Source organism: Malaclemys terrapin, chromosome 11, assembly GCF_027887155.1.
Source record: "Malaclemys terrapin pileata isolate rMalTer1 chromosome 11, rMalTer1.hap1, whole genome shotgun sequence".
Classification (NCBI taxonomy): domain Eukaryota; kingdom Metazoa; phylum Chordata; order Testudines; family Emydidae; genus Malaclemys; species Malaclemys terrapin.
The window spans coordinates 70,257,229-70,270,283 of NC_071515.1; positions in this window are offsets into that span (position 1 = coordinate 70,257,229).

Here is a 13,055-nt window from a genome sequence, read left to right on the forward strand (position 1 = left end):
CTCATGACTTCCTGTATTTATTTGAAGTCACAACGCAATTGTGCTAAAGAACAATGGCATATGTTATGCTTCAGCATTAGACAGAAGTTGGAATGTTCAACTAATAATGAATTTGGCATATTGATGAGGCAACGTGAATGCTTGCACAGCCCTAATTGCTTATGGTAATGGCAGCCTCTTTATTTGTAATATTTTGCGGACACCATTTTTTACAACACTGGCTTAAAAAAAAATCTATCACAAATGTGTGACACAGCCATCTACCGCATCATCACAGTGTCTCTCTACCTCTCACCTTCATCTGCCTTGTTCTCCTAACTAGGAATCTGATCCTGCAATGCGATGCAGATAGGCAGACAAAGCCGCACACGGAGCCCCGGTGATCATCAGCATGTCTTTGCTCTGACAATTCACTGTAACCAAGATGAGTCTATTTTAGTGACTGGGGCCATAAGGAAGGATTTTGCAGTGTGCACCGCTTGCAATAGTTGAAGGTGGTAGAAAGGAACCGTCCTGTTTTAAATAAAATACACACACGATTTAAGAGCTCAGTTTTGGAGACATTCCTAGGGGACACCTCACTAAATCACCATCCAGTTTATTTAATCCATCTGATCAGCGGTTTTTATCTCTTTTACCTTGGCAGTCTCAACACAGAATCCAAAATCTGAATGGGCATGAAGACAGAATTACTGTATCTAGAGAGGGAGCTGGGGTAGACCTTAACCAGCTCAATCGAGGTACAAAGCATTACTTTTTACCTGTGCTAGGGAACAGGTCATGGTCCAGCCTGACTTCAACTTTTTTCCTGTCTCGACAACCCCTATGTAGCTAAAAATGTGACATCGCTGCTGGGAGTTTGAATATCTGGGCTGCAGTTATTTTGGGAATGAAGTTGCCACATCATATGAGTGAGTTGGTTAGGTTGGATAAACTAGGAACCCAGGACCACCACGTCTTGTTGACTAGATTACTGGGCGCTTTTAGCTAACACTTGAACTCAACTTTAAGGCAAAGGGCTAGCAGCTATATTTAATACATCTAGCTTTGCCTGAGACCTACATTGCACTTACTAAAGCTTCTAGTACGCCTGCTCCCAGCATCATTTACTTCTGTATAGAGGACACCTGGCACCTTGCGGGCAAATAAATTGACGGGCCCCCATTTAAAGGCGTTTGAAGCATGTACTGTGATGTCCCAGTAAAACCTGATACGAAGTGTTTGGGGGTAGACTTTGCTTTTTTGGTTTTTCCAAAGCCCTAGGAAAGGGAATCTTTTCAGGATGTTCCAACGGGTATTGCAACCCTGGAAAATCAATTTAAAATAAAAACACATTTTTCCAAAGAATGGAAGCCGAGAACATTGATCTCTAAACCCACATTCTTAAAAAGAAAGCACATCTCTCCCCAGGAAGGCTGTGAAGTTTATTTGCAAAAAGCTCTAGCGTATTTTTCCTCTCTTGCTGCTGCTCTGTTTAACCCCTTATATACTGGCATTCTACCGAACCACTGCAACTGGAGAGCACGTCTGAGTTTCCGGGACAACAAAGTGGGCTAAACTCCTGTGCTAAATTTCTCTCTTCCAATCATTACAACGTCCCTCCCTCCATTGCTCCCCAGCTCAGGAGATGGCTATTCAAAAGGCTTAGAAATGCTAGACGGCAAAATTCACCATTTTCATTTAACCAATGCTGCCCTTGTTCTGAGTCCTGGCAAAGCATACGAATCCAATCCAATTAGTAACAGCCTTTACAAAGCTGACTGAAAAACCACCATTAAAGTGAAAAATGATGTTGTGTAAATAAAAGGCAGAGCAGGCAGGGCCATAATACAACTTACTGCCAGCCCAGAACGAACCGCCTTATAACTTATGAGGAGCTCTGCCTTGAACGAGTTTTAGCCTGTTTCCTCATGAGTGGTAATACAATACCTCTGCCCGGCATTCTGTATTGTTTGAGCTTTGTCTTTTGTCAAAAGAGATTAGACTCCGTGCCCTAGCTTTCTGTCATGTAGCAATAGTTCACTGCAATGTAGTTTAATTCCTTGTTTGCAGCTACATTGAAAGCAAAACAGGAGATGCGTGTTCTGCTCTGCACATAGACCATTGCCATTTTATCCAAGAGTTCCTTCTGTCTCCACATTGAATCCTCACATCTTCTGTCCCGCAGCAACCATCAAGATAATAATGTCTGTGGGGGGCACAACTTCATAAGAAGCTTTGTCAATAACTTTTAGGTTATTCTGAGTGGGACCATGGCTAGGGCTAGAGGCCTGATTCAGAAAGGCGCCGAAGCATGCGTTTTAATACAGCCAAATGCTGAGACCTAAGATTGCAGGTTATACCTACAGGGTGGGAGACTGTCTTGGAAAGGAGTGACTCAGAGAAGGACTTGGGGGGGGGGTCATCCTAGACAATCTCCTCAACACGAGCTCCCAGTGCAATGCTCGGGCCAAAAGGGCTGATGCGCTCCTTCCATGTATAAAAAGGTAAATATCAAGTAGAAGTAGAGAAGTGATTTTTGCCTCTGTACACGGCACCAGTGAGACCCCCAATGAGAACACTGTGTTCCAGTTCTGGTGTCAACACCTCAAGAAGGATGTGGAAATTCTGACGGGAATTTGGGAGTTGGGGGGCACAAAAATGGACCAGGGGTTGGAAAACAAGCCCTACAATCAAGTATCAGAGGGGTAGCCATGTTAGTCTGGATCTGTAAAAGGAGCAGAGTCCTGTGGCACCTTATAGACTAACAGACGTTTTGGAGCATGAGCTTTCGTGGGTGAATACCCACTTCGTCGGATGCATGATTTCAAGCCTTACAATGTGATGCTTAAGGAGCTCAACTTATTCAGTTTATCAAAAAGAAGGTTGAGAAGTGACTTGATCTCAGGGTATATAGGTATATAGGTCCTCACACATGGAAAAAAGATCTGATAATGGGGAGTTTTCAATCTTGCAGAAAAAGGCATAAGAAGATCCAGTGGCCAGACGCTGAAATTAGACACATTCAACTTTGAAATAAGATGTGATTTCCTAGCAATAAGTGTAATTAAACATAGGAAGAGCTTATCAGGGGAGGTGGCGGACTCACCATTGCTTGGAGTCTAAAGTGAGATTAGATATTTTTCTAAAAGCTATGCTTTAATCCGGCTTCTGGGAGAAATTCTACGGATGATGCCTGCAGGGGCACAGGTTGGGTGGGCACGGTGGTCCTTTCTGGCCTTGGCATTTGTAAATCTAGGAGTGTCCCGCCCCGGTTCATCCCCGGCCTTCATGGGCCATGGGGAGAATGGAATTGCCTGCATTGTCTTCAACAGACTCATAACACTTGCAGCTCTGGATTAAGACAATGGCGTAATCAAATCTCATGCTTCAAGTGATCAATTGGTCATCTGCAGGGGTCAAGAAGGAATTTCTCCCCCTCTATCCCCCAGTACATAATTGGTCAGATGTATTCTGGGTATTTTTGTTTTGGTTTGGTTGGGTTTTTTTTGCCTTCCTCTGAAGCATCAGAGATTAGCCACAGCTGGAGGTGGGACACTAGACAGAGTGGAGCAGGGTTCTGCGGTAGTACAGAGAATCCTCTTTTTGAGATGCCCAGCTGGTGTGTCTTGTTGACTTGCACAGGGTCAAATCAATCACTAGATTTGTGTTTAGGAAGGAATTTTCACCCTCGGCAGATTGGCAGGGACCTGGGAGTTTTTCCATCTTCCTGTACTGCGCAGGGTATGGATCAACTGGGTAAATCTCACCTAATCAGTTCCTTGCCATTACAGGGTTCTTGGACATTGGGGGCACCGCGGCCTCTTCTGCTCTTGACTTGTGGTGCACAACAGTTTAGTCCCCCCAGGACTGACTTAAATCATTGGGCTGAGTACAGGGCTATCTGGGTGAAATTCGGTGGTCTCTAATATACAGGAGGTCAGGCTAGATGATCTAATGGTCCCTTCTGGCCTTAACCTATGAAAGCACATGTCTGATTTTAGGCATGTGTGTAGTTCCAGTGCCATCAAAGGGATTTCTCATGAGGTTAAGTGCCTTGCTGAATCAGCGCTAAAATGCAACAGTCCTGCTGTAACTGAACCAAGAGGACCAAGGTGTAACTGTCCCCAGAATCTGGGCCCCAAAACATCAAACGATGCTCACTGCTTTCGAGCTCAGATGTCATATCTGTCCCATGGCATTCTCTATGGCTGTAGGCCACAATGTTGTCATTTTTAACTTCAGGGTAATGTTTAAAACTCTACTAGACAAAGCACCGGAAACAACCCTTCACTGGCTGGAGACAGAAGGGAGAGGGGAGAAGATGACTGTGATGTACGGCTAGAAAGGGCTAAATAATCCTGCAAAATAAATAACCCTCAAAAGACTGGGGAGATAATGTGGTTTTGTGTATTTACATATGTCTGAGTAGGGTCAATAATGTAACCAACAGTCCCGGTCTATGCTGTATTCTGATAGTTCAGAGATCAAAAGAACATCCAAGCATTTAAATGAATTGTAAACACGGGATATCTTGGTATTCATCTCTCTTTGAAAGGTGCTGTGAATGGTGGAGGAACAAGCAAATTGCCTTATGTTAATTCTATAGCTAAGTACCAGTGATGGACCTCCTTCAAAGTCATCCTAATTACATTTTGAACTCCAACTTGTCAAAAGACATGAAAAAAAGATCCTTGGGTGCTGATTCTGTCATCTCAGATCTGCTTAAGCTTCATTGGGGGAAGTTTGAGTCGCAAGACTGAGGTCCCAGTTATGCTGGTCCACCCTGAATAGGATATTTGGCCATTGGACTGTAATCTATGAACTATTTCTGAAAGAACTCTTTGCAACTACAAAGCTCCCCATCTCTGCTATGAATCTGAACCTCAGTGAATTGAGCTCATGTCTGTATATATATCGCTCTTTTAACCATACTCTTTTGTTTTTTTAATACATTTTAGTTTAGTTAATAAAAATTGGCTGCAGCGTGTCTTTGGATAAGATCTGAAACATTCATTAACCTGGGAGGTAATATGTCCAATCCTTTGGGATTGTTAGAACCTTTTCTTCTATGTGAAGAAATAAGCTTTTCAGAAATCATCATATTTGACTTAGGTACCTAGAGGGAGGCATAAGGCTGGATCGCTTTAAGGGAACTGTGTTGTTTGGTCTTCTGAGTAACCAGTAAGGTAATGAAGCTGTTTTATGCTGGCTTGGTAAATCTAAGTATTGGAATATCCACCAGCTTTTTGGGGATTGTCTGCCCCATTCTTTGCAGTTCACCCTAATTGAGTGACCACAGATGGCTCCCACTGGGACCCCGGTCACAATACCCCAACAGGCCTTTGCCATTTCTAGTGCCTACAAGAATTAATTAGCTGGGCTAGTTGATGGTCGACTGTTTATGCATCTACTGCATGGGCTGATTACAGTAATTGTTACGCTGTATGTTAAAGCCAAAAACATCACATCCAGCGAAAAGCAATCAGGACCAATTAATGAAGATGTAATTTCCCCAGATGCTGCTATTAACATAATTCACAATGGTCCTAGCAACATGAATATAATTAACCCAGTTAACGACAATTCTTGGCATCGCTACATTGGGCCTGGGCCTGCTCCTGCAAACAGAGGAGTCCCATTGATTTCAGCACCCAAGCTGTATTACTAAAGGCCATCTCCATGTTGTTCTCCCACATTCAACTGCAGGCTTTCTTCCACTTGCCCCACATGCCTGCAAAACCCTTCCCTAAGTTGGTCTGACGCACCCATCCCTTCTTCATGTTCCTTAATATTGATTATTTGTATGACTGCAGCACCTAGGGGCCCCAGTCATGGACCTGGACCCTTTTGTGCCAGGCACTGTACGAACACAGAACAAAAAGACAGCCCAGGCCCCATTCATCTTACAATCTAAGTGAAACAGTTTTCTTCAAGGAGGCTTGTATAACTCTAGCCCAGCCATCTGCTTAAATCATGGAAAGAGAGGTGCATACACATGCATGAAAACAAAGCAAGCCAATGGGGAAAACAAATCAGTCCGCGGGCTTACCCTCAACCTTCAATCTGTAGCTGCTTTTTCCTCCCAATCCTCTTTTGTCCATTGTCTACTTAGATTGTAGGTGCCTGGGCCTGCCTGCAACACATGCAGTGCACTATTGGTGCTAGTTAAGTAATAAATAACATTTTTTTAAGTTTATCTTCTGCAGATGGGAACTTCCTTACTGCTATGCAAGAACATGAGCAAAAAGTTCTTTTTAGATGGCAGCTATTGGAAATGTGTAAAAAAGGGTGAGCAATGGGGGTAATTTCTCCTCCTTCACAAAATCAGCGTGTACCTCTAATTGTTAGCCATGGGCCAAGGACGTGGTGTTCAGATCTGGACTGCATTTTCAGTGGGGTCCAGGTTCAGGACTGGACAGCATCAAAGTCTCCTGAAAAGTATGCATGCAGACTGGAACCTGAAAAGAAATGTCTTTCAAGTCTGGATTGAGCCTGGAACCAGGACTTCAAGGATCTGGCTTGGACTCAGATTCAGCCACACTCTCCCTGGAAATTTGAAGGGATTTAGACCTGAGGTTCTAATTTTGGTCTTTTTAAATTTTTCTCTCCTAGTGGTTTCTGGCCAGAGTACCTTAGAGACATGGTAACTGATCAGCCGAGGTGCCTGAACTAAGAGCCCCCTTGTTTAAGCAGGAAAGGGTCCTCAACTTTGGCATGCACGTCCCATTGCTGTCTATCTCTCAACGTGAGGAAAGATGGTCTTGTGGATAAGGCAATAGGCTGGGGCTTAGGAACTCTGGATTCAACACCCAGCTCGGCCACAGGCCATGTAATCTTGAGCAAGTCACTTAATCTTTCTGTGCCACTTATTTTTCCCCATCTGTAAACTGGGGTGATAGAATACTTATCTTCCACACAGGGGTGTTTGTGAGGCTAATCCATAAGCTTCTGGAGGTGCTCAGATACTATAGTGGAGAACTTATTAGTACTTATGATGGTGATGAACTATCTATCTATCTGAGCACCTATGCGTGGTTTCACCAGAGCCTGGATTTGGAAACCTTCAAGTCATGTTCCATGGCCTATCTTCTTTTCTGGAAGTGCTAGGGTGTGTGGGGGAGGGTAGAGCAGAGGGGAGGTGAAGGTGGTTGTGGGGGGAGGAAGGGCTGTGATTGGTTTTTGGTCCCTTAGCTATGGGTTTTTAAGACAATAGTGTAAGCTGCACCCAGAAACAGCAGTCTAAATAGATCAAACAAAAATACTTTATTTTGCCCTGAACTAGAGATGAGTAGAGCTGGTTGAAATTTTTCAATTGAAAAAATAATTGTCAAAAATGGTATTTAACCGAAATCACAATAGTTCACAAAAGAATGTCAATTTCTTTGAAATTTCCTGTTTTTCACTGAAAGTTCAAAACAAAAAAATGTAATTTCTGACAAATGTTCAAAAAGTTTCTATTTTTTTCTTTAGTTTTACTTGAAAAAGAATCCTAATTTGTCTTACATTTTGTCAGGAAACGTAAAAAATGAATTTTTTTGTTTAAATATTTCAAACAAAAAAATCCCATTTGTTTCTTTTGAAGTATTTTACTAACTATAGTTACCTTTTTTCAACCAGCTCTGGGGATGATCCTGAACCAAAACCCATGATGTGAAACCCCTGGAACTTTGAGGAAGCTCTGGGTCAAACTGGAACTTCATAGCTTGGGCCCATCCCTGCTTTAAATCTCCTTGTTCTTGTTTCATTTAACTGGATTTAGCATGAATAATCTGCAAATGTTACATTTTAAAAAATGAGCAAGAAAAAAAAATGGGGGGGGGGGGAGGGATAGCTCAGTGGTTTGAGCATTGGCTTGCTAAACCCAGGGTTGTGAGTTCAATCCCTGAGGGGGCCACTTAGGGATCTGGGGCAAAAATTAGTACTTGGTCCTGCTAGTGAAGGCAGGGGGCTGGACTCAATGACCTTTCAGGTCCCTTCCAGTTCTATGAGATAGGTATGTCTCCATTGATTATTATTAAATCTGAGTCAAAAAGAGGGAAATAGCTCTGACATTTTTGCAAAAGTGCCAAACTCTCTAAAACAGTGAGTAGTTTAACAATTGCCTGGAATAATAACATTAAAAAAAACCCAGTACAGACAAAGGTGAGATCACTCATGTTAATTAAAATATCTGAACAGGAGCATTCCTGCCTTAATAGTAGATTTAACTGCAGAGTTGTAAAGCACTGATAAAATGGTCATTGCATTAATGTAATTAAGGAAGGAATAGAGAATTAACAAGTGCTTTCATGGAGTGCAGATGAAAATACTGCCAAGCTCTTCAGTGCCACTGATTGACGGTGTTTTGGGGATTGCACTGGGAATTAGTAGGAAAGTAAATGACTGTAAGGTCAATGTCAGGGTGACAAGCTACTGCTGTAATTGTGGTGAGAGACTCTGTCTTGTATTTATAATTGTTTAAATAAGTACATTGAGCAATTTAAACGTTGGACAGTGTGTTCTTCAGGCCTTTTCCAAGGGGGATTTTTCTCATTGCTTTTCCTGAAAAATGTATTTGAATGGGATGACCCTGGTGACACAGGGCTAAAGTGCGACTTGGACAGCAGGGGGTCTCCTCCCTCTCTTGCCTCAGGCCAGTAAAACCCTCCTGCACCCTTATGCCTCTGTGCTCCCCAGTCTTTGGGTCTAGGCATGCAGCAATAAGCAGGCACCATAATGCCCACAGAACAGGTTGGCTGGGAGTGGTCAGAGTTTGGCCCCACCCCTTGCAATGCAAGGGCTAGCACAGCCACGCTGGAACTGAGAGGTAGTATTACTGGGCATGAGCAACAGGGGATGGCTCACTTGATTACCTGTTCTGTTCATTCCCCCTGGGGCACCTGGCATTGGCCACTGTCGGAAGACAGGATACGGGGCTAGATGGACGTTTGGTCTGACCTAGTGGGGCCATTCTTATGTTCTTATGCTTACCTATACAAGCAACACATTCATACTCTTCCCAGAGTCAGAGAGAAAACAGTATGGGAACTCTCTCTCTGAGGCACAATACTTCCTGGGGCTGTCCTGGGCTGGTGCATGTTATTCACCACCTCTTGCTCAAGTCTTTGCCTTAAGGCGTGATCTAGCTCTAAAGGGGTTTTGTGAGTAACGCAAACTCGGCCAAACATAATCACTTTACCAGAAATATTGTACGTCACAGCTTAGGGCTGCCAGTTTCCGACACAAAATAAAAATAAAAATTCTGCTTCTTGATTAGATGCCATCAATCCAGGAGTATTTCTCTCCTGCGCTCCCCCAGACCCCAAGGTGCTTTGTGGCACTCCCAGGCCTATGATCTGCTTCTTGCCAAGCACACAAGGCTCCTGGATGTGAAATTGACAAAAGAGAGAAACAAAACCAACAACAAGAAACGCAAGGATCAGAACAGCTTAAAACTGACAAGCACAATTGCTTGGGGGTTTTAGACCTCCTTAGCTCTAAGTCCATTGAGGGAATTAACAATTTGCTGCCATTAAAAATTGGTTTCAGTTGAAAATCTGAGGCCAGCAGCAGCTCTCTGGGAATAATACAATATGTCCTGTGATCTGCTCACTGGTGGTAGTTTAGTGAAGCAGAAAATAACTTGGTTTCCATGGCCAGGTTAAAATTACAACAATGAAAGCATCAGAAAAATAAAAATGATTATGGAAACAACAGTCACAAGGAAACCACAGAACACCACCACTTACTCAAAACTGGGGTGCCATTACCCAGATGGCTATGCCAAGATGAGCCATCATTTACAGCTCTTCTTTATTAAATATGCATTCTGATCTGACCCAGTGGGCACTGGCAACAGCTTATTCCCTGTACACAACAGTGATAGAACTTCACTGTTCTCCTAGGGCATCAATGATAAGCTCAGGGAAGTCATCAATTACCATGTACCTCAGTGCCCTCAAGAAAGATTGCTCACAGGACAGAACTGTTTTCACTTTCTGTACAAACACTTGGCTGGTGCATCTATTTCCACTGCACGGCAGAGGCCTGCTTCTCAAGTGGAGAAAGTTTCTTACATTCTGAACCTGTATTAGCTCTTATTATTTATTTTTTATTTATTTATTTTTATATATTATTATATTATATATAATTATTTATTTTATTTGTTATTTGCAATTGAGATCAGGGCCCCGTTGTGGTGTGCTCTGTATACACACATACTAAGGGACAGTCCCTGTCTGGAAGAGCTTGTCTATTTAGATTCTAAAACCCACAAAGGATGCACAAAATAAAGCATTATTGTCCCTGTTTTACAGATGGGGAGCTAAGGCACAGAGAGGTTAAATAACATTCCCCAGGTCACACAGGAAGTATATGTCAGATCTTGGAAATTGAATGCAGATCCTCTTGATTCACAAGCCAGTGCCTTAACCACAAAACTATTCACTCCTTATGTGTATGTCAGGAATTTAACCTAATACACTCTTAGACTTAACTTTATTAGCTCTCATAATCTTAATGAGGGTCTCACACTGAACTACATTAACATCATATTAAAGGGAGATGCTTAAAAACTACACTTTGGTCTGAACGTTTGTTTTACCTACTCTTGTTACAAGTGAGGCCTGACATGACTGAGTCTAAGAGAGAACAGAGGTGTAAAAAAAAGAAAGAATTGGTCCATTTTTCCCATCTTGATTGTTTTGTGCATTTGACGGAACTTTGAGAACCGTCAGATTAATTGTGTTTCTCTATAGTCAGTTCCCACTGTTGTTTACATAGGTTTTTCACTCAGCAACAAGGTAGAGAAAAATGTTTTAAAAACTAGGACAATGTGATTGGAAAAACAAAACAAAATTGGCCAGGGGACTGTGGGGCAGGTGTAGTACCCCGAAGTCCTTTTAAACTGACTAAATGTCAAGTTGATGATGTCCCTTTAAGGGTCTGACCTAAAATCATATAATTAAGGCAGTTTGGGTCTAAAGTTCTGTCTGGGTGCTGTGATAAGTCAGGCCTGAGATCCATGTAAAAAATGGGCTGCCAAGTTTGAGCTGGGAGTAATTATTTTTGTGATGGTCAATCTCCATCCCAAGCCACTATAGACACTGAAACCACTAGCAACCCCTTCATTACAATCTAGTGATTTGAGGGAGCATCATAATGCCAGGAGAGCAGGGGTAGCAATACCAGGGCTGGTGCTGCCTTGTTACCTCAAAAAAGATGGTTCAGGAAAATTAAAATAACATTTCAATGACTAATAACATTGTGGATAGCCACAGCTACATAGTTCAGGTCCTAAACCTGCCCTACCTGGACACAGTTATAACACTACCAGCAATTTCCTCTTCAGTCCCTCTATATAGATAATAAGATTCCAGGATTGTCACTTGTCTGAAGCCTAAGATGTCTGTTGAGTCAGCGTGAAGCAGTGACGACAGCTACCAGCATGCTGAGAGCTCTTTTTGTCCAGAATATCACCAGGTTGAAGCAGCCCTGGGGTTCACGGGCTGCCACTGTCCAATTTTTAAATGATCAGTCATTTTGACTTTATAAATGACACCTGTGCAGTGTACAGCCACAGTAAGGCATGTATCTACGCCAGGGGTGGCCAACCTGACCCTGAGAAGGAGCCAGAATTTACCAATGTACATTGCCAAAGAGCCACAGTAACACGTCAGCAGCCCCCCCCCCCCCGCCTCTCCTCCTCCGCTTCCAGTGCCTCCCACCCACCGGCAGCCTTGCTGATCAGTGCCTCTCCCCCCCTCCCTATCATTTGTTTCATGGTGTGCAGGAGGCTCTTGCGGGGGGGGGGGGGAAGAGTGAGGGCACGGCAGGCTCAGGGTAGGGGGCAGGAAGGGGTGGAGTGGGGGTAGGGCCTGTGGCAGAGCCAGGGGTTAAGCAGTGAGCACCCCCTGGCACATTGGAAAGTTGGTGCCTGTAGCTCCAGCCCCGGAGTCGGTGCCTATACAAGGAACCGCATATTAACTTCTGAAGAGCTGCATGTGGCTCCGGAGCCACAGGTTGGCCACCCCTGGTCTACGCCATGCCAAGTACTCTAGACCAGTGGTTCTCAAACTAGGGCTGCCGCTTGTGCAGGGAAAGCCCCTGGCAGGCTGGGCCGGTTTGTTTACCTGCTGCGTCCGCAGGTTCAGCCGATCGCAGCTCCCAGTGGCCGCAGTTCCAATGGGGGCTGCGGGAAGCGGCGGCCAGTATGTTCCTCGGCCTGCGCCGCTTCCTGCAGATCCCATTGGCCTGGAGCAGCAAACCGCGGCCAGTGGGAGCTGCGATCGGCCAAACCTGCAGACGTGACAGGTAAACAAACCGGCCCGGCCCGCCAGGGGCTTTCCCTGCACAAGCGGTGGCCCTAGGTTGAGAACCACTGCTCTAGAACACTATGATATCAAAGGGAACTCAAACAATCACCACCCTTATACTACAACTAATTTGCATGCAGCAAGTTCATTGGTCATATGAGGGAGACTAGACAGATGCTGGATTATTTGGGCCAACTGTCACAGCCATATGACACCACACAGCATAACCTCAAACACACACACAGCCCCTCATGGCATGCCAGCCGCACAAATCAACACAAGTCTCCCATCACAACCCCCCATGACAAATCAACACAAGCACCCACACAACACCACAACCATCATACACAATACCCATAAAGACAACTAACTCCTCACTGCAGCACACACCCCTCATTCACCACACGCACAACTCTCCCAGCACAACATGGCCCACACACTATAATCCCAACAACCACCCTGAAGCCTGGAATGTCTGCTGAGTCAGCGTAAACAGCTACAAGCATGGCTAAGAGCTGTTTTTGTTCCGAATATTCAGTCTGTTACTGTCCACTTTTTAAGTTCTCAGCCATTTTCAGCTATTTTACACACATGACTTCACGAATTACACCTGTGTGACAGCACAGACTTTCAGCTACTGCTAACTTTAATAAAATATCTTATTTGTCTCTTACTCATGCGAACGCAGTCGGTCTGTCTCCCCTGAATGGCTAGCCCACACATAGGAGATTATGAGGGTAGGTCTACACAGCAAAGAAAAACTGCAGCTGGCCCGTGCCA